At 42.4% G+C, this 22639-nt stretch overlaps 1 long non-coding RNA gene across 6 annotated transcripts; it reads right to left on the bottom strand.

Annotated features, from left to right (window-relative positions):
• Window positions 1-3805: 3805 nt before the first annotated feature.
• Window positions 3806-13730, bottom strand: LOC123156045 (uncharacterized). Of its 6 annotated transcripts, none has more exons than XR_006477815.1 (7): window positions 13243-13730; window positions 11855-11956; window positions 11160-11600; window positions 10891-10995; window positions 6657-6862; window positions 4097-6341; window positions 3806-4020 (listed from the first exon to the last, which is right to left on the bottom strand). It is a non-coding gene; the product is annotated as an uncharacterized lncRNA (long non-coding RNA). The 6 variants fall into 6 exon arrangements; XR_006477817.1 differs by having other exon boundaries at window positions 11160-11383; XR_006477816.1 differs by lacking the exon at window positions 11160-11600 and having other exon boundaries at window positions 4097-5793; window positions 5982-6341; window positions 13243-13729.
• Between the last annotated feature and the right edge of the window lie 8909 nt (window positions 13731-22639).

The following is a 22639-nucleotide window of genomic DNA, read 5'->3' as shown; positions in this document are numbered from 1 at the left end:
CTCCTGGTTGCTGCTTGACGCGTCGCAGGTCACACATGGCCGGTGGGCGGTCGCGAGTGCCTTGGAAGTTGGTGATGAAACGTTCCCTCATCTCGTCCTAGGAGGAGATTGATCCCACGGGCAGGTTCAGGAGCCAGGAGCGTGCGCCGTCCTTGAGGGCCATGGGGAACCAGTTCGTTATGACCTTCTCGTCGCTGTTGGTTGCCTCGATGCTCAGCTCATAGAGCTGCAGGAACTCGGCAGGGTCAGTTGTGCCATTGTAGCGTGGAGGCAAGTCGGGCTTGAACTTCCCTGGCCAGATGACGCTGCACAACTCCGGAGTGAACGCGCGGCACCCCGTTGTGGTCACGAGAGCCCGCCTTGGAGGTGGAGCCTGGTCTTGGCACTCACACACCACCAATGCAGGCTGCACGCAGTCTTAACGTGGTGCCGGGAGCGCGCACGCATCTTCTTGTGGCCGCTGGACCACCTGCCAGCTTGCTTCATCGCGCACGGGCACCTGACGCTGCAAATCACGCCGAGGTGCCACCCGCCTTGGCTCGATGATGGCATTTTGCCTTGGAGGTGGAGGAGGAGCTCCATGAGCTACATCTACCGCAGTAGGAGGCGGTTGAGACAGCGAGCGAGCTGGTGCAGCAGAATCCCTAGCGGCACTGACGAGCTCGGCGATGCAGTCAAGCCAGTCCTTGTAGAGGTCGTCGACCGGGCGGTAGCGCAGGAGCTCGCGTGCCATGAGCAGAGTGGCCTGCACGCTCGCCAGGCCATGACGAGCATGAGAGGATGAAGCAACTGGAGTCAGCAACGGAGTGGCGAGGTGCCTGGCGCGGCGCACGGACGGATGCAGTGAAGAGGCCTGTTGCTCATGGCCTGCGAGGCCCGTGACGGCGTTCGCCACCGACGACGGGGGCCGGTGAGGGAAGCCATCGCCTGCCGGTGCCGTCTGAGCAACACTGGTAGCAAGGGTGGTCCGGCGCTCAGCACGAGCTCGACACGCGTCAGCAATGGAAGCAGTGGAGCGGTGGCGAGTCGATCGACGGAAGAGAAGCTCCGACACACCCCTACCTGGCCCGCAAATGTCAGATTACGGGTTTCGCAAACCCTTGAGAGGTTCAAACTCTGGGGTGCGTGCGAAGATCTCACTCTCCCCAGTCTGCCGACCCGCTAATCTCACAGCCTAATGCGTCGAGCTCGAAGGAAACAGGACACAGCAATTTACCTAGGTTCGGGCCACCTTGCGGTGTAAAACCCTATTCCTGCTTTGTGGTGGATTTTTCTCGAGGGGCTGAGGAAGAATTAGTACAATGGAGAATAGCCTCAGGAGGCGAGTTCTTGGGCTCAAGTGAGTTGGTGAGCTGGTGAGGGTGGAATGGATCCGATCCGACCTGATCCCCTCCCTTGGTGGTGGCTAGGTCCTATTTATAGTGGCCTTGGTCCTATTCCTGAATGGAGGCGGGAAGGGATCCCACAACGGCCAAATTTGAAGGGAGACAACAAGTACATCTTATCCTGACTAAAGTGGTCTTCGCCTGCAAAAGCCTCTGGTTGTGACGCTGCGGTGCGCTCGGTGATGACCTCCATCCTGCCGTCCTGGCGGCCTTGGTCTTGTTGCACGGGAATGGAAACCTTTGGCTGCTTCCTCGGGACTCCGCGCCTGCTGCTTGCCTCCTTTGCACCGAAGAGTAAACTGGTACACTGCGCCTGCTGGTGCCCGTCTGGCGCTCGCCTGGCCTTGATCGTCATGGCTCACGTCACCCGAACCTCACGAAGTGAGCCTTGCATAGAAATCTCTGCGCCTAGGGAGCCAGTCTGAGGAGGCTGATCCCCTTGGAGGTCTTGGTGTCGTCCGCCTCATGAGGGTCTTGAGTTGTTGATGTCAAAACTGGCCGTACCAGGTCATCGATGGAGTCACGCCACGGGCCACAAGCAGGCAAGTTTGGGTACCCCCGTATCTAGAACGCCGACACTAGCTTCTTTGGAGGCTTGTTGATGAAGGCACACAGGTTGTCCCAAGGCCAAAAGCATAGAACCATGCCTAGTACCATTCCTGCATTGATTTCAAGAGGTGATCAGAAAGAATTTTGTTGTAGGCCAGAGTTGCAGGTTGCTCTCATGTGAAATTGAAGTGTGGAGCTCTCATGTGAAAACACTCGTAGAACATAATGAAGTTCACGGCATGGAAAACTCCATTCGGCATCAGATGGTGGTGCTAGCAGCCGAAGAAAAAGAGGAGCCTGCGCACGAACATGTGCAACGGAAATTCGAGCCCCTGGCAAAATAACTCCTAGTGGAGCACATGCTCGGCGGCAACCTCCGGCGGCGGGCTTCGTCCCTGGGAAATCTGCGCGCCATGTTCGTTAGCATCGACTTCCCCGCCACAAGTAGCTCGAGCTCCTTGGAGCAAACAAGCAACAAAAACAATTTCCCGTGGTCTCATTACTCTCACCGTTGGCGGCCGCCCTATTCTGTTTCTGCTCCATGGCAGCCGTCGCCTGAGCCGCACTCTGGGTCCGCATCCGCCCCTAGTCGGCCTTGGTTTGGGCCATCTCAATGAACGTGGGAAGATTGGAAGGGGCACGAGCTACATGCGCATAACAATGGTGGAGGGAGCGAAGGGGTAGATAGCACAAGATTCGAAATGAAGGAAGTGGAAGGAAAAATGTAACCTTCTTTCTCCTCTATAGCCATCACAGTGAAAACAAATTAGTGGGTCTCACAGCATGACGCGTGCCCCATGTTCTTTGTGGTTTCCCTTTTGATGAGGTGTGGGAGCAAGAATAGAAGCATCATCATCATGTCAATGTGAAACCAATGGGCACCTCAACGACCCACTAACCCGATCTGATAAGACAATATGGGACTGATTTGTGACGTTTCCGTCCAAGGGAGGCTTAGCATCGAAACCTAGTCCATGAGGCGCATCCTCTGAAGAGGGCAGACGAGGCCCGCAAAATGAGATTAGGCTCATGGCCACGAACAAGACCTGACAAAGTGTTGCGGACTCCTGGAGCCCTTGCCATTTGTTCTACATCTGCCAAGATGGTGTTCCAGAGCCCCCATGGTAAGCAGGCTTGCATGAATCGTCAAGATCGAGCTCCCAAGCATATGAGTCATGGTAACCAGCACAAAGACAAGGAGCCCGCCTGGGTTCTCGAACACCAACTGATGACCCACAAGTATAGGGGATCTATCATAGTCCTTTCGATAAGTAAGAGTGTCAAACCCAACGAGGAGCAGAAGAAAATGACAAGAGGTTTTTCAGTAAGGTATTCTCTGCAAGCACTGAAATTATCGGTAACAAATAGTTTTATGATAAGGTAATTTGTAACGGGTAACAAGTAACAAAAGTAAATAAGGTGCAGCAAGGTGGCCCAATCCTTTTTGTAGCAAAGGAAAAGCCTAGACAAGTTCTTATATAGAGAAAAGGCGCTCCCGAGGACACATGGGAATTATCGTCAAACTAGTTTTCATCACGCTCATATGATTCACGTTCATTACTTTGATAATTTGATATGTGGATGGACCGGTGCTTGGATACTGCCCTTTCTTGGACAAGCATCCCACTTATGATTAACCCCTATTGTAAGCATCCGCAACTAAAAAAAAGTATTAAGGTAAATCTAACCATAGCATGAAACATATGAATCCAAATCAGCCCCTTACGAAGCAACGCATAAACTAGGGTTTAGATTCTATCACTCTAACAACCCATCATCTACTTATTACTAGTAGAGTGCCCGTGCGTTGCCATGGGCTCTTAAAAAAGTTTACAAGAGTTACATGTTAAATTTCACATGCACAAACAATATAACACAAACACAATTACTAAATAATTGAAGTCCATTTTGCAATGAAAATTGATAAGAAAAAGAAAAGATTAATGACATGTCCATGTTCCAGCTGAACATCTATTACAAAATTATCAATATCTAGATGATGCGCTTAAGAAATTCTTTAGCAATATCAGGAAAGTTGTTGTTTTAGCAGGTATAATAAAAACTGCTTCCTCAACTCATACTCATCCTGCACAAACAATATATGTAGTTAGTATGCAAATTTCACGCCGAAGGTCTTAAAACATGTAACAGACAATACTCACCGCGCAAACCAGCTTAATCAATTCTGCACCGTTCCACCAGAGTGCCAACGTCTGGATAGTTTCCTTCTCGCAAAACTTCTGACCTCGTGGTAAGACATGCAAACAAACCTTCTTCAACCAAGTATATTTGTTTTTTCTCTCAATTTTATTGTGATACCCTTAGTATATATATACACTTTTATTGTTTCTGTGAGGTATGTATACTTTTAATATCTATGTTTTTATCATAAATTCCTACACATGCGAGTCTAGCATTTCTATCGTTGAGCAAAATTTGCACAAGGCCCAAATTAGCTATCCACCACGGCCCAACCAACACCCAAACTTAGCCCACTAAAAAATAACTATAAAAGAAATTACCTTATCCACACAAGCCCCATAGTAATAGTACAAGCACCGGTAGAAAATGTAACTCTCAAGGTGCATATAGATATGCTACTATCTTGCTGCTAGAAAATCTAGCACCCAAGGTACATACAGATATGCTATTGTCTTGTTGTTAAATAGACTGTTTGGTTTGTTAGCTAGATCAGGAAACCTAAGCTTTCCAACAATTCCAAAATGGAAGCACAATCAGACCTCATAACCTATAAAGATAAATAAAAAGCAAACAAACCATTTGCAATAACTTTTGATTGCAGCTCTGAGAGAGCACTCATCCATTGGTATTTTCCCTAGTAATAAAATCAATCAAACTGGAAAAAATCACTTTAGGCTGGGTATGCACTACATGTGGACATAAGCATGCTTTTAGTTTGTACAGTAGGCTCCAAGTTTGCATTGCAAAAATAAAATCATAAAGATGAACCTCAAGTCTGGAACGACTTGTTCTGGTGATTGTGTGTGCACCAGGTCCGGCAACATGCAGGCCAGCAACATTGGCATTTCTAAATTTTGTTGAAAGCATGTATGACAACCGTTCACCAGACATCAAATCCATAGATAATAGGAAATAACCTGGCTTCAGAACAGTACCTGGTCGTCTCTAGAATTTCATTGTCATAATGAATAGGGGAAAAAATCACACACAAATAGCAGAATGGCCAAAGATAATATTGAACTACAGGAGCTGCTCACATGATTTCTTGGATATTTACATCACCTTGTCAAAGCAAGATAGACATGTAGATAGGAGAGCCAACTCTCAGCTTCTCATCTGGCCATGAAATTTTATATGCATAGCAACAAGATGACCATAGCATATTGGGAGAAAAAATACATATATATTTCCATCATTTACTGGGAAAAATTATAACTGGATAAGTCCTTTTATTGTTGTTGTTCAGAAAATATTGAATTAAGCGGCTCTACTCCCTCCCAGACCAAGTCCTTTTATTACTTTTGTTAAGAAAGTACTGAATTTTCCAAATGAATAAATCGATCTAGACAAAGCAACAATAACTCAATAATATTCAGATAGAAACATTCACTTCTTATCCAAAGCCATTGATGCAAAATGCAGAACCAATCCGTGTTAAAGAGTGGAGATGGAGAAAGCTCACCGCCCTATATCACCAAAAGGAGGAACAAATATCGCGACGGGGCTTACACATAAATGCGTTCAGAAATTAATGAAAAAATTTAGCTAATGCACTACATTATTTCAAAATCAATAACTACGTACTCCTTTATGTGGCCAAGATTTTGGACAGCCTTCTTCCTAAGGTAACGTCTGACTTTGTTGAAAAATAATAATCCTATAAATTCAAGAAATTTCAATCCATGTTATTCCAATTCTGCTATATGTGACAGATTTGCTCCCTACGTTATTATATTTGTTTACGGAGGGAGTACAATCCAACAATTGTTAAATCTGCCAAACAAAACATTGCTAAATCTGCAGCCAACAGACTGAATAAGAGATAAGTGAGATATCCTTTTGCACCTTATCTCAATTGGTGATGACGAAGGCGAGGAGTTGGTGCCAATGAGCTTGTTCTGCTCGGCCAGCCCTGCCATCACCTCACCTCGAGCACCCCGCCACAAGCACCTCAGTTCTCTTGTGGAACCAAGCGCTTCTTCATGATGCCCATAGATCCGTCCCTCCATCCCCAGAGGAGGACATCACCACCATCTCCATAAGTTTGTCAGAGCCCTCTGTTGGCCCTAATATTTCATAAATGAGGTTGGGCTATCACCATGGAGAATAAGCAACGCGGGAATTTTTATATATAAATGAGTAGCTGCCTTGAGTATATATTGAAGTAGGAATATTGCATGATGATTCATTCAGTGAAGCGCACACCTGCACATGCATGAACAGATCAGTCTTGGAAATTGTTTGTTGAGTAGCTAGATATAACTGTAATAACATATATAACTTGCACTTTATAGTACTAATTAATTTTGCTAACTTCCATTCACTGTACTCAACACATCCTAGTATTTGGTAATTTTAGCAGCATGCAATATGTAGCATTTTCAGATTGGCACACATGCATACGACGTGTTAAGGTTCAAAATAGGAAGATCCACAAAACATAAGAGAAGAACTCGAAACTGTAGACTGGCACACCTTCACAACTGAAGAAAAACAGAGAGGTGGGAGATAAGTAGGTACCTATGATGTCAGGGTGCTCCATACTGTACATGAATCAGTGCATCAACTGAAGCAAGATATATGAACATTATCTCTCCACCCATATGCAACAAACAAGATTCAGAAAAGCACCATCATCGATTAGGTCCCTCATTCACTTGAATCCTTGCGGCTGAGCCAAGAGCAACAGTAGGGGGCTGTCTGCCCTCCTAGAGCATCAACAATAGCTGCCAAATTTTTGGCACAAAAATCAGGCGTTGTAAAAAAATTAGGGATGAAAACAACTTTATTTGAGCATGAGCAGGCGTGGTCTTAAAAAGATGCCCTGTAAGGCTATAATAGGGCACCTTGAACAACTTCCCTGAACAAACATACAAAATAGACTATTTGAATCTAGGTAGCCTATACATTCTGATTACGAGAAGTGATTAAACATTCTATTGGCATCATAGTTAAAAAAGGCGCGCCTAAGCGAGCGCTTAAGCGCGCCTAGGCTCTAGGCGTTGGCAAAATGCATTGCGCATAACTACGCTTAATCTGTGCATAACTGCGCATAAGCATGCGCTTTGGTCAGTAAAGTGCAAGGCGGTGGCAAAACGCACAATTAACGCCTAGCGCTTTTTTGAACTATGATTGGCATTGATCAAAGAAATCTAGGAACATGGTATCCAATAAAATGTCAAACGTGAAAAATATTAAGAACCTAGGGTTCATGCCTTCGCTTAATGCTTTCTAAAATTTAATGTGTATCATGAAGAAACAACAACCAACATCTTCAAATCCTCTCCATCAGAAACATCAACGAATTTCATTGTGTAACACTCCAGTTAGGAAATATTACGCTAGCAAAAAATGAAAATAATCTCAAAAGCCGCATGTAAACATCAACATCAACGTGCAGGTGGTCGCAACATCTCTACAAAGAGTCATTTAATATCAGAGTGAACTTCTCTGGTATTTTAACTTTGTGACACAACGAACATAGCCCTAGTGTAACGATTTTGTGGTGTCGCTTGAGGAGAAGCCGGCCATATCTCATTGCCTTCCTTTGGCTCATAATCCAGTCAATAGTGAGGGCAGGAGTGCAATCCGTCCACTCTGTAGCCTCACGGATGATGACGGTCACTCTATCTTACAGTTCACTGAACTCATAAAGTATTGAGCACCAATTGAGTAATTCTTTACCTAGAGTAGCACAGTTTTGGTGTGATTTGTCAAGTGGAATTTTCTTGAGAAAATAGAGTCCGTTGAGCACAAAGATCAGGGTATTAGGATTGCATATGTGGCCAAACAAGCTTTTTGCGAGTAGTGCACATAAATAAGAACATGGGGAAAAGAGAGAAGTGCATGTGCAAAACAAAGAACTGAGAAAGAAATGAACTTATTTGTTTCAACGGATTGTAAAAGAAAGTTTTTGGTGGATGTTTGGATTCTTACAAAACTTTCCTGCTACATCGTTACAATGAAACGATTCCCACAAATCAAATAAGCAATATAGGAAATTTACTGTAAGGACTGCAATCCTCTGAAATTCATTTGAAACTCCTTTGAGTCAAAGAGGCTCGAGGAGATAACAGTTTCAGAAACAAAGATTTTGCCTTGCATAATGCACATCTTCTAAAGCTCCATTTTCCTTTGCAACTCTCTTGTTGACATTAATGTTGTTTTAGCACAATAGGCACAAAGAAGAAAGAAACTTAGTGAATGTGGTTTCTTGTTTCTTTCTGATTGCACGTGTGTTGCAATGGGCCTTTTACTTTTTATTCTGATTGCACGTATATAACTCGGTGAATTTTAGGCCACTTCCAACAACACCATGCTGGAAACCTTGTCTAAGTATTCCTTTTGAATGTCGACATCATACATTTTCATCTCTCTCATACTCTGCAAAAATAAGCATATATGAAAATATGTCTTCTATATTGTCATGTGCAACAAATATATAAAGAAGAACCACTATTTGTATATATCTCTTCTAATTGTGTAAAACTCGATGAATTTTCAGTCCGCCCATCATAAAGATTTGTCAACTGCAGTTTCAAAGCATCATCTGAAGCCAAAGTTCTTATCTCTAATCTACAAAAGTGAATATATAAACACATATTAAAATTAAAAAAAAATAAGCCCATATACAACATATTTAGTCCGAGGGAGTGGCATCTGCTTTTTAGTAGAGTAAGTCGCATCTGAATTTTAGTAAGCAGCTCACTTGGTAATTAGTTTTTGGTAATTATTCTCCGGAAATAACTTGCTAGGGTATGTGTTATTTTCACTGTATAAAAAAGTATGTGATCTTTTTCTCACAACAAACAATCGCTTTTCCCTAAAAAGGCAAACAACAGCTCTTTTTCTTCTCATCTTAAAATAAACAAAACAGTTCAATCTCTGACTCCTATTGCACGGCAAAACATTCACACTCACATCTCATTTTCCCGGCCTGCTCTCCTCGTCATGGCTTCATCCCCACAATCTCTCCTCGCCATGGCTTCTTGCTGCTGCCTCCCCTCGATGCCACGTCATTCAACCCGTACCTTCCTCTCACCGCCATCTCTCCTTCCCTCCACGGTGTCACCCGCCCCCTCCTCTCCTCTCCACGACATCCCAGGCCAATGCCCGGTGCTAAGGAATGCACATCGTCATAGCTAAGGGCGACCACCACAATGTGTTTTTGCTGCCATGATATATGAAATGATATATATCATGCGCTCCTTTTGCCTCTTTTTTGAAATAGCTATTGTCGAGGTATGTCCCCGTGAGTTGCCACAAGGCCAAACTTTATTGAGGGAATAAGAGGAGCGTAAGGGGACAAACCTAAAGAAAATCAAATAACCGAAAGAAGATTATGTGAAAATAATCAGAAATAAAACATGTTTTTCTTACTCGACAAAGGCGATGCATGTGGAGTGCACACAATCACTGAACATCATTGGTCGAGCAACCTTAATGAAAAGTAAAAGCACCACAGTTTATGGGAAATGACTTCAGCTCATTCATATGAAAACATGTTCAAAAGATAAAAGCATTTGAACACATCTGCCCATAAATTCCTTGGAAGAGGAAGTAAATATGATTGAAACATGAGGCAGCATATGTTCATCGGTGATTAAATAATGAGGCATGCAATCAAGGGAAAAGAATAAAATGTTGTTTTTTTGCTCGAAAAGAACACCTTGATTAAAACTTTATTCCATCATCAGCATGCTAAATTTTGCAGTTTATGGGGTATATCATAGATCAACATCAAATCTGTTTTTACGTGTTCCAAGGTGGGGATTTCATTTCATGTTTCTTTGTGCTTCTAGTGTAGAGCAGTTTAGATTTCACATATATCAAAAAGTAATCTTTGTGTTCCATAAAATATGTTTCAAATAGATTTTAGTGTATTAGCAGTGCTCTACAAAGAGTGCGTTAATAGTGCTAACTTTCCGATGTCAATTGATCAAGAAATGGAAGTTAAAAAATTAGTTTATACTTGTAGTTGCATGCAACTATGTGGACGGATAACCATTGGGAGATAAATATCAGGAGTCATTAACTAAAACTGGTGATAGTTAATCTGTATGGTGTGAAATATCTTGACAAGATCATAAAACAACCAAATTGGACCGTTATCAAACAGCCACAACCCACCCCCGAGAACAAACTCAAAAAAATATGAAAAAGATATAGCTAATATGGCGAGCATATCCACGTCCATAATACAACCATAATGCATATCCACGTCCATGTATTCCTGATACGCGTCTACAACACACTTCTACGACAGGTAGAGTCATCATTCAAACCAAAACAACACATTTTTTCCAGTGCATGTTCTGAAGCTGAGTGCAGTTGTATTTCTCTTGGATATTTCTTGAACATTCCACATGAAAATATAGAGGTCGAAGTAGAAGATTGAAGGAAAACCTGAGTGAGCCTGTAGGTTGAAGAAAAAAAATCTAAACCTAAACACAAGAAACAAAACAAGGACAATTTATAGGAAACAGAAAAGTTATGAGGCACACACCTACAGGCCCACACATAAGGTAAGACGCAACTACACTATAAAATGTAAGGTTTTCACAAAATATTATGCACTTAGAAGTATTAATTAGATCTATCTACTATATTATTTAGCATGAAAGTCACTCAAATAAAGGGAAGCGTAAAGCAACATCCTCTAGGACTGGACCTAAAAGGACTACTACACCAACAAACATAAGCATTCAATAATTACTTATTCTTCTAATTTATTTGTAGATTTTTCATACTATACCAGGGTTGGGGGTTGCAAAGAAGTGGATCTCGAGGAGGCGTCATCGATCTGTGTTGAGAACTCTAGATCTCTGCTCGATCATCTTAGTGTAAGGAGCCACACCATCTGTAAACCATTGTAGGATACCATAAAATCGATAAAAAATTCATTTAACATAAGTGCATAACAATAGTAAGTCATTCAAGGGAAAGCTTAACAAGTAAACAAATTAATGTAGCCATTATTCAGAAAGGGAAGATGCATGCTCATTTTGAAAAGATTATACCTACCCATTTTGAAAAGAGTATGCCTATTCATTGTCGTAGCCTTGGTGTCATCGGAAAGAGCCTATCTATGTAATCAAACACTCACTGGAAAACCTCAATTGCAAGAGCAATCCGGTAGCAAGGCTCAAACAAAAGATGTAAAGCAACAAGCGATATATCTGGTTGTCTTCCTCTCCATGTTGTGTCTTCTCTTTTCACTTCCCTCTAGGCAGCAACCATCGTGATACCTATTTGCAATGGTGGAGTTACCTAAAAAATGTTGACGGGCTGGATAGTGCAAATAGCGCCACCAAATTAAAAATCAATGCATTATTGTGGGATAAATTCATGTAAAACTCGTCTTCGTTCCAGCCCAGGGCGGGCCATGGCCCTTTGAGCCTTGCCATAGCTCCGCCGGTGCCTATTTGCTTGTCTTCCCCACCATGTTTTACGAGTGTATGCAGGCTGGTGCAAATAATACCAATTTACACAATGGGGAATGCTAGTAAAAGATAGATTGATTGGATAACATAAGCTGGCACATAGTTTACTATGACTAATCACTCTATCAACTGATGAGACTGTAAACAAATGTTATTGGCTAGTAGCTAGTACTGTAGAAATAGAAATTTAGTTGGCATTGTAAAGGTGATTCCGTCACTACCTCATGTAGCAAATAAATCATAGGTATATAACGGATTGGAAAATAGAAATCTCACCGAGCAATACCGGATATGTAGGACCCTGATCTTGTTTTGATGTCAATTATGTCGTGGCTGCTCCCAACCTTGAAGCAATGGTCTATCTTGGAATTCTTCCAGCTGCATATGAACTAAGATTTAGAAATTTGGCAGGATTTATAAAATTAGGGGCAAGCCAGCCTGCGCAAAATAATGTGGCAAGGAATTAATGAGACAATTTGATAGTGCATCTACATGAGGTAGATATATGTATATAACGGATTTTTTTGAAAAACATAAACTATGAAACATTCCAACAGTAGACATCTTTCTGAAAGAATGAAATAGTAGCAATCACCAAGGCAACAATTAAGCACTAATTTAATGTTGAACCCAATGTAAATTCTCATCAACAACAGACATCTGAATACCTTGCATCACTATATTTGTTTGCAAAGTAGAAAGTTTGAGCAGTTCAACACTTCCAACTTTATATGACAAAATTTATGTTTCTCCTGTAGCTGTCCACATTTTCTCACATGAAGATGCATTCAACAATAATTTAGATACCCAGATAACAAAGATATGTCAAAAAAAATCCCAACCAAATATCTCTTGTTTTCTCAAATGTAACTACATTTACACATGTAGCAGAAAAGGTGGGAGAAATAATAAAGCTACTACAGGACAAGGATATTAGCGATAGCACCGGTGGAGCTCTCAGTAGGGCGAGGCAGAGCACCAGCCCGTCCTTTATTTCCGGCAAAATATACTATAATATACATACCCGTATACGCTCAATCAATGGATGACAAGCGCAATAAATCACAGAAAGAGTTGGGCCATGAATTGTGAGAAGGCTCATTATTTGGGTTGTGCTCTCGCGATGGCTGCACATACGACCTACACACACGACACACCGAACCAGTCATCAAAGGTACGAACAGGAACAGATGAACATAGCACACACCACGAGCCAAGGCGCATGCAACGTGCGAACCACAGCGGAGCCGGCGGCCAAAGTGGCGGCGGCGACGGACGCCCTGGCGCTAGCGGCTAGTAGCAGGAGCGGTGGCCGCAGCCAAGCCAACGGCGGTAGCATTGTCTCTTTTTTCCTGTTTATAACTACATGAATTCTGAATGTATAGTAACTTGCTGCCTTCATGCCCGCTGCATATGTCTCAGTTGAACAACAATACACTACAGAAGATTCTCCACTTAATCTAAAAACCATTCGATCTCCACTTAAACTGACTCCTAAACAAAATTAATGGCATACAAAAGTCATGACAGCGAAAGTATCGTGATGTGCTCACCATGGCAAAGAACATGTCATAATAAGCAAGCAAGGTCTGAATTAGAAAGAACCCATTGTGTACTGGCAAGGCAGACTCCCACATTGCAGGAGAAGATCAATATCGACGCACCTATGGCGGTGTCCTCTACGGAGGAGAAGTTCTGGTTGTTCGCCGCCGTATGCATGGTCCGTGGGGATCCGTGGCGCCGGCGGCGTGTGCGGATCCGCGCCGACGGCGGCGGCGACATCTGGAGATCCGCGGCGTCCTGGGTATTGGCAGTGTACTGGGGATCTGCAGCGTCCCTGGGATCGACGGCGGCGGCGGTGGTGATATGCGATGGTGGCGTCCTGGTGATCCGCGACGTCCCTGGGGATCGACGGCGGCCGGAACTCAGGAAACCAGGACGTTAGGAGTGAGAGAGAGAGAGAGGAGATAGGGTGGAGCAGTAGGGGCGGCGGCGGAGCGGGAGATGGGGCGGCGGCGGTGTAGCGGGAGATGGGGCGGCGGCGGTGGAGCAGGGAGGCGGCGGTGGGTGGAACCCTAAACGGGCTTTTTTGTGCGAGGGGGCCTCGCAAATGGTTCGTGCGAGCGGCGGGGGCAGGAGGAATCGCTCGTATGAGTAACGAGGGATCGATCCCAGGTGTTTTCGATACGACGACGAAAATAAACCGGTGTACGATGACGAAAAAAACCCGACGGTGGGAATATGACGAAAAAAACCAGCGAAAATTGACCGGACGACTATTCACCAAGTCGTCCATTAGGAATAGAGATACTTCCCAATGCCTTTCTCTAGGCCCAAACAATGGTGAAGTGTCTTGTATTCGACATTCACATAACACCACTAGAGGAGAGACAATATACATCTCATCAAAATATCGAACGAATACCAAATTCACATGACTATTTATAGCAAGACATCTTCCATGTCTTCAGGAACAAATGTAACTACTCACAAATCATATTCATGTTCATAATCAGAGTGGTATTAATATGCATATAGGATCTGAACATATGATCTTCCACCGAATAAACCAACTAGCATCAACTACAAGGAGTAATCAACACTACTAGTGACTCACAGGTACCAATCTGAGGTTTTAGGACAAAAATTGGATACAAGAGATGAATTAGGGTTTGAGAGGAGATGATAGTAGTGAAGATGTTGATGGAGATTGACCCCCTCCCAATGAGAGGATCGATGGTGATGACGATGGTGATGATTTCCCCCTTCCGGAGGGATGTTTCCCCGGCAGAACAGCTCCGCCGGAGCCCTAGATTGGTTCCGACAAGGTTCCGCCTCGTGGCGGTGGAGTTTCATCCCGAAAGCTTGCTTGCAAAATTTTTCAGGGTAAAAGACTTTATATAGCAGAAGATGGGCGCCGGAGGGCTGCTAGGTGGCCCACGAGGCAGGGGGGCGCGCCCAGGGGGGTAGGGCACGCCCCCACCCTCGTGGTTAGGGTGTGGGCCCCTCTGATATTTCTTATGCTCAGTATTTTTTATTAATTCCAAAAATGACTTTCGTGGAGTTTTAGGACTTTTGGAGTTGCGTTGAATAGGTCTCTAATATTTGCTCCTTTTCCAGCCCAGAATTCCAGCTGCCGGCATTCTCCCTCTTCATGTAAACCTTATAAAATAAGAGAGAATAGGCATAAGTATTGTGACATAACGTGTGATAATAGTCCATAATGCAATAAATATTGACATAAAAGCATGATGCAAAATGGACGTATCAACTCCCCAAGCTTAGACCTCGCTTGTCCTCAAGCGAAAGCCGATATCGAAAAAAATGTCCACATGTTTAGAGATAGAGGTGTCGATAAAATAAAATACGGACATGAGGGCATCATGATCATTCTTATATCAGCAACATACATATATATATATATATATATATTGTCATATGATTTCTTATGCTCAAATAACAGTCTATCCACAATGTCAAGTATGAATCAGAAACTTCATTGAGAACCAACAAATTATGATCTCGGTCACTAAAGCAATTGCAATTATTCATAACATAGGAAAGAGTCAATATAAGAGCTTTTTAGCAAGTCCACATACTCAACTATCATTTAGTCTTTCACAATTGCTAACACTCACGCAATACTTATGGTTATGAAGTTTTAATCGGACACGGAGAAAGATAGGGGCTTATAGTGTTGCCTCCCAACATTTTACCTCAAGGATAATGTCAACAATAATAGTATATATATATATATATATATATCAGGATCTTTCCAACACGAGGTGCTTGCCAAAGGATAAAATGTAAAAAGGAAAGGTGAAGATCACCATGACTCTTGCATAAGGTAAGATAAAAGTAAAATACAGGCCCTTCACAGAGGGAAGCAGAGGTTGTCATGTGCTTTTATGGTTGCATGCACGAAATCCTAATACAAAAGAATGTTACTTTATATTGCCACTTGTGATACGGACCTTTATTATGCTGTCCGTCGCTTTTATTACTTCCATATCACAAGATCGTATAAAGCTTATTTTCTCGACACTAATAAGTCATACATATTTAGAGAGCAATTTTTATTGCATGCAACATGACAACTTACTTGAAGAATCTTACTCAATCCATAGATAGATATGATGGACTCTCATGGCAAAACTGGGTTTAAGGATATTGGGAAGCACAAGTAGTATCTCTACTTGGTGCAAGGAATTTGGCTAGCATGAGAGGAAAAGGCAAGCTCAACATGTTGGATGATCCATGACAATATACTTTATTTTGGATATAAAAAAACATAACCCATTACGTTGTCTTCCTTGTCCAACATCAACTCTTTAGCATGTCATATTTTAATGAGTGTTCACAATCATAAAAGATGTCCAAGATAGTATATTTATATGTGAGAACCTCTCTTTCTTTATTACTTCCTATTAATTGCAACGATGACCAAAACTATGTTTGCCAACTCTCAACAACTTTTAATCATCATACTCTTTATATGTGAAGTCATTACTCTTCATAAGGTCAATATGATCTGTTTTATTTTTTTATTCTTTTTATTCCCTCAAGATCATAATGAGAAAGCAAAGCCCTTGACTCAACACTAATCTTTATTATGTATAGCTCACGGACTCGATTACATAGAGGGATCAAAAGGCAAAACTCAAAACTAGATCATACCAAAACTTTATTCTACTAGATCAAGATATTACTAAAAGGATCGAACTAAGTAAAATGTAAAGATAGGAGTGTGAAGGTGATACGATACCGGGGCAACTCCCCCAAGCTTGGCAGTTGCCAAGGGGAGTACCCATACCCATGTGTTTATGTCTCCCTCTTCGGAGGTGGTGACGATGGAGTTGTTGATGATGTAGGCTTGTCGTCCGTCTTCCAAGGCATAGGCTCACCATCATAGAAGGATGATCGAGTCTCCGGGATCCTCAAATCTGCAGCCAAACTCATCCTCTTGAATCTATATTCATACTCACTGTTTTGGTTTTGCAGGTCATAGATCTGGGCTTGGAGGTGCTTGATTTTATCATGAAGCTTGAAGATGGTCTCCCCGATGTTCTTGGCATCCAGCTTGTGGTTGTTGGTGAATTCCGCGATCATCATCTGGTTGGCGTTGAGTCCGCGTTCGTTCCACCATCCCTTGGCACTTAAAAACTTGTTGCTCTATTGCCTCAAGTCTTGTCTCCACGCTTCCGGTCCTCCTTGGTCCCTCAACATCACGGATGTGCCGCACCCCCTCACGCATATCAATGGTTTGAGGGTGATGCAGCACCTCCGCGAGGTAGGGATTGATGACCTTCTCGAAAAACTTGTCCTTGGGGGCGCTTGAAGATGTCATGGTGCTCTAGATTTGCCAGAAAAACAGCTCGAAACAAAGACAAAGGATATTTGCGTGATACGGTGGTCAAAACTTTCGGGAGATTATATAATGAATTTTTACTGACCAAAAGAAGTAACGTGCAAGAAAACGGAGTCTGGAGAGCACACGAGGTGCCCACGAGGTAGGGGGGCGCCCTCCACCCTCGTGGACGCCTCGTGTCCTTCCCGGACTACTTTACATCATACTTAGCAAGCATTTTACGAAAAGCACCATGAATAAAATGTGAACCACCATCAGTCATTAAGTATCTAGGGACACCAAACCTCGGAAAAATAACTTCTTTAAGCATCTTAATAGGGGTGTTATGATCAGCACTACTAGTTGGAATAGCTTCCACCCACTTAGTAACATAATCAACGACAACTAAAATATGTGTATACCCATTAGAGGAAGGAAATGGTCCCATATAATCAAAGCCCCAAACATCAAATGGTTCAATAACAAGAGAATAATTCATAGGCATTTCTTGACGTTTACTAATATTACCAATTCTTTGACATTCATCACAAGACAAGACAAACTTACAGGCATCTTTGAAGAGAGTAGGCCAATAAAAACCAGATTGCAATACCTTATGCGCAGTTCTGTCTCTAGCGTGGTGTCCTCCATATGCCTCGGAGTGACACTTGCGTAGGATCTGTTCCTGTTCATACTCAGGTACACAACGTCTAATAACACCTTCTACTCCTTCTTTATAAAGGTGTGGGTCATCTCAGAAGTAATGTCTTAAACCATAGAATTTTTTTTCTTTTGCTGGTATGTGAAACTAGGTGGTATAAATTTAACAATAATGTAATTAGCATAATCAGCATACCACAGAGCAGTACGAGAAGCATTTATGATAGCTAATTGTTCATCAGGAAAGTTATCATCAATAGGTAGTGGGTCATCAAGAACATTCTCTAACCTAGATAAGTTGTCTACAACGGGGTTCTCAGCTCCCTTTCTATCAATAATATGCAAATCAAATTCTTGTAGCAAGAGAACCCATCTAATAAGTCTAGGCTTAGCATCTTTCTTTTCCATAAGATATTTAATAGCAGCATGAACAGTGTGAACAGTTACTTTAGAATCAACAATATAAGGTCTGAACTTATCACAAGCAAATACAACTGCTAAAAATTCTTTTTCAGTAGTAGCATAATTTCTCTGAGCACTGTCTAGAGTTTTACTAGCATACTGAATAACATTTAGTTTCTTATCAACTATTTGTCCTAGAACAACACCTACAGCATAATCACTAGCATCACACATAATTTCAAAGGGTAAATTCCAATCAGGTGGCTGAACAATAGGTGCAGAAATCAAAGCTTTCTTAAGTATTTCAAATGCTTCTACACAATCATCATCAAATACAAAAGGAATATCTTTTTGTAAGAGATTAGTCAGAGGCCTAGAAATTTTAGAAAAATCCTTAATGAACCTCCTATAAAAATTGGCATGACGAAGGAAACTTCTTATACCTTTAATGTCCTTGGGACATGGCATCTTTTCAATAGCATCAACTTTAGCTTTATCAACTTCAATACCTCTTTCAGAAATTTTATGCCCCAAGACAATGCCTTCATTAACCATAAAGTGGTACTTTTCCCAATTCAAGACAAGACTAGTATCTTTGTATCTCTGCAAAACTCGTTCAAGGTTGCTCAAGCAATCATCAAAAGAAGATCCATAAACGGAGAAACCATCCATGAAGACCTCACAAATCTTTTCACAAAAGTCAGAAAATATATCCATCATGCATCTTTGAAAGGTAGCAGGTGCATTACATAAACTAAAAGGCATACGTCTATCAGCAAAAGTACCGAAAGGGCAAGTAAAAGTGGTCTTTTCTTGATCCTCTCCTGACACAGGTATTTGAGAGAAACTAGAGTAACCATCTAGAAAGCAAAAGTGTGTATGTTTAGATAATCTTTCTAGCATTTGATCAATAAAAGGTAGAGGGTAATGAGCCTTTTTAGTAGCTTTATTTAACTTACAGAAATTAATTACCATCCTATAACATGTAATAATTCTTTGCGGAATCAATTCTTCTTTATCATTAGGAACGACAGTAATACCTCCCTTCTTAGGGACACAATGGACATGACTTACCCACTGACTATCAACAACGGGGTAAATTATACCCGCCTCTAGGAGCTTTAGTATTTCCTTTCTTACCACTTCTTTCATCTTAGGATTTAACCGTCGTTGGTGATCAATAACTGGTTTGGCGTCTTTCTCCAATTTTATTTTGTGTTGGCATAGAGTGGGACTAATGCCCTTAAGATCATCAAGAGTATATCCAATAGCAGCACGGTGCTTCTTTAGAGTTTTCAATAATCTCTCCTCTTCCTGCTCTGAAAGGTTAGCACTAATAATAACAGGATATATCTTCTTTTTCATCAAGATAATCATATTTAAGAGTATCAGGTAATGGTTTAAGCTCATACACGGGATCACCCTTGGGTGTGGAGGATCCCCTAGAATTTCAACACGCAAGTTGTCTTTCAGAATAGGTCCCTGTTTAAAGAATACTTCATCTATCTCCCTTCTTTCATTCATAAACATATCATTTTTATGATCTAGCAAATATTGTTCTAAAGGATCATTAGGAGGCACAGAAATAGAAGCAAGACCAATAATTTCATCCTTACTAGGCAATTCTTTATCATGGGGTTGTCTACGAAACTTGGCAAAATTAAACTCATGAGACATATCCCCCAAAACCAATAGTAACAACATCCTTTTCGCAGTCTATCTTAGCATTAACAGTATTCAAGAAGGGTCTACCAAATATAATGGGACAAAAGTCATCTTGTGGGGAACCAAGAACAAGAAAATCAGCAGGATATTTAACTTTCCCACACAAGACTTCAACATCTCTAACAATCCCAATTGGTGAAATAGTATCTCTATTGGCAAGCTTAATTGTAACATCAATTTCTTCTATCTCAGTAGGTGCAATATCATGCATAATTTCTTTGTATAAGGAATGAGGTATTGCACTAGCACTAGCACCCATATCACATAAGCTATGATAACAATGATCTCCTATTTTAACAGAAATAACAGGCATGCCTACAACAGGTCTATATTTCTTAGCATCGGGTCTAGCAATTCTGGCAGCTTCATCACAGAAATAAATAACATGCCCATCAATATTACCAGCCAAGAGATCTTTAACCATAGCAATACTAGGTTCAACTTTAATTTGCTCAGGTGGTGTAGGTGTTTTAGTATTACTCTTACGAAGCACAGTTGAAGCTTTATCTTGATCCTTTATCCTAACAGGGAAAGGTGGTTTCTCAATATAAGTAGTAGGAACAACATGATTATATTTAATAGGTGCAACTACCTTTACTTCAGTGGGAGGATTATATTTAAACCACTTCTCCTTAGGGAGGTCAACATGAGTAGCAAATGATTCACAGAAAGAAGCTACCATCTCAGAGTCAAGTCCATATTTAGTGCTAAATTCACGAAAAGCATCGGTATCCATAAAAGATTTAACACAATCAAACTTAGGTGTCCTACCCGACTCCTTACCTTCATCGAGATCCCAATCTTCAGAGTTGTGTTTAATTCTTTCCAATAAATCCCATCTGAATTCAATAGTCTTCATCATAAAGGAACCAGGACAAGAAGTATCAAGCATGGAGCGATTTTTGAGAGAAAGTCAAGTGTAAATTTTTTGAATAATCATTTCTCTTGAGAGCTCATGATTGAGGCATGAATATAGCATTGACTTAAGCCTCCCCCAAGCTTGAGCGATGCTTTCTTCTTCACGAGGCCAGAAATTATATATATAATTACGATCACGATGAACAAGATGCATAGGATAAAACTTCTTATGAAATTCCAGTTTCAATCGGTTGTAGTTCCATGATCCCATATCATCACATATCCTAAACCATGTCAATGCCTCTCCCTTCAAAGATAAAGTGAAGACCTTCTTCTTGATAACATCGTCGGGCATACCTGCAAGCTTAAATAATCCACAAACTTCATCCACATAGAGTAAGTGCAAATCGGGATGCAATGTTCCATCTCCTGTAAAGGGATTAGCTAGAAGTTTCTCCATCATACCCAAAGGAATTTTAAAGTAAACATTTTCAGTAGGTTCAGTAGGTTGAGGAGCAACCCTTTGCTCTACTGGTCGGGGCGAAGATACCCCGAACAAGCCCCTCAAAGGATTATGTTCCATAGTAACAAGTGACAGTAAATTTCAGCACACTATATAAATTTTTCCTTACCAAGTTCCACTTACCAAAGGCGCTTCACTCCCCGGCAACAGCGCCAGAAAAGAGTCTTGATGACCCACAAGTATAGGGGATCTATCATAGTCCTTTCGATAAGTAAGAGTGTCGAACCCAATGAGGAGCAGAAGGAAATGAAAAGCGGTTTTCAGTAACGTATTCTCTGCAAGCACTGAAATTATCGGTAACAGATAGTTTTGTGATAAGGTAATTTGTTACGGGTAACAAGTAACAAAAGTAAATAAGGTGCAGCAAGGTGTCCCAATGTCACAGCCCTAGAATATTGTTTGTAAATAGTTGCATCTTCATCCAGGCATCATATTTAAATTTCTGAAACATGAATTGAGGATTGTTGAAGCCTCAAAACTTTAATTAAAAGCAGGGCAAAAGAACCCTGGAAAATGCATTCAATGATTCCAAAATGGCCTTAACTAATGTTGGTTATATTTTGGCCAGGGTTTTACACCAAACCAAAAATAATGAACATTTTTGAGGAATATTTTGGGCACTGAATTTAAATCATTATTTTATTTGCATTTGGAATTATATTCATAACTTGTATAGAATATATTTCCAAATACCCTGAAACATTTTACGTGCTTTGGAAAAAGTCCATCAAGCAACATAAAAATATTCAGAGGAGTTACTGGCACTGTTTGAATTATTTTAAAATTCAAACAGTGGCAAAACAAATTTAACAAAATAAAACAGAACAGAAATAAGAGAGAGAGAGAGAGAAGGAAGTTACCTGGCGCCCACTTACCTGGCCCAGCACGGCCCAGCCCATCTCCACTCCCCCCCCCTGTCGTCTTCCTCTGCCAGTAGGCAGAGGCGAGGTGTGGCGCGCGCCCGAGAGGCCTCGGCCACCTCCTGCTTCCCCTGGCCACCTCCTGCTTCCTCTCGTCGCCCTGGACCCCGTCCGCGACGCCACGCACCCTCCCAGGCCTCGCACTCTCCCCGTGCCTTCTCCCCCCCCTTCTCTGGCTCCCTCTTTCTTCCACCGAGCGGAGCCCCGTCGCCACCGACGCCGTTCGCCGCGGCCACAACCACCGCGTCGCCTCCCCGACGCCTCCCAAAGCTCCGCCGGTCCTCCCTCTTCCTCCTCACCAAGACGGAAGGCGCCGGAAGCACTGGATGGGGCCAGCTTCGCCGTTCCCCTCCTCGTCCACCGCGGATCGCCGCCGTCAAATCCGTCCCCCGTCCGGCCTCCCTCAAGCTCGCCGTCCACCTCTACAGGGTCTACGTGAGCTCTCCGTCCGTTTCCCCCACTCTGTTTCGTCGTTCGCGCGCCGTAGCTAGGTTATCCACCAAGACCGAAACCCCATCGCCGCCGGCCATGGCGCCGCCGTGGCCAGGGCCACCGCAGCCCGCGCCTGAGCACGTCACCGTGCTCGGTGAACCCCCAGGAGCACGTAGCCCTCCTTGTTTTCTCCT

Source organism: Triticum aestivum, chromosome 7B, assembly GCF_018294505.1.
Source record: "Triticum aestivum cultivar Chinese Spring chromosome 7B, IWGSC CS RefSeq v2.1, whole genome shotgun sequence".
NCBI classification, from domain to species: domain Eukaryota; kingdom Viridiplantae; phylum Streptophyta; class Magnoliopsida; order Poales; family Poaceae; genus Triticum; species Triticum aestivum.
This window is presented reverse-complemented; position numbering and strand designations above follow the sequence as displayed.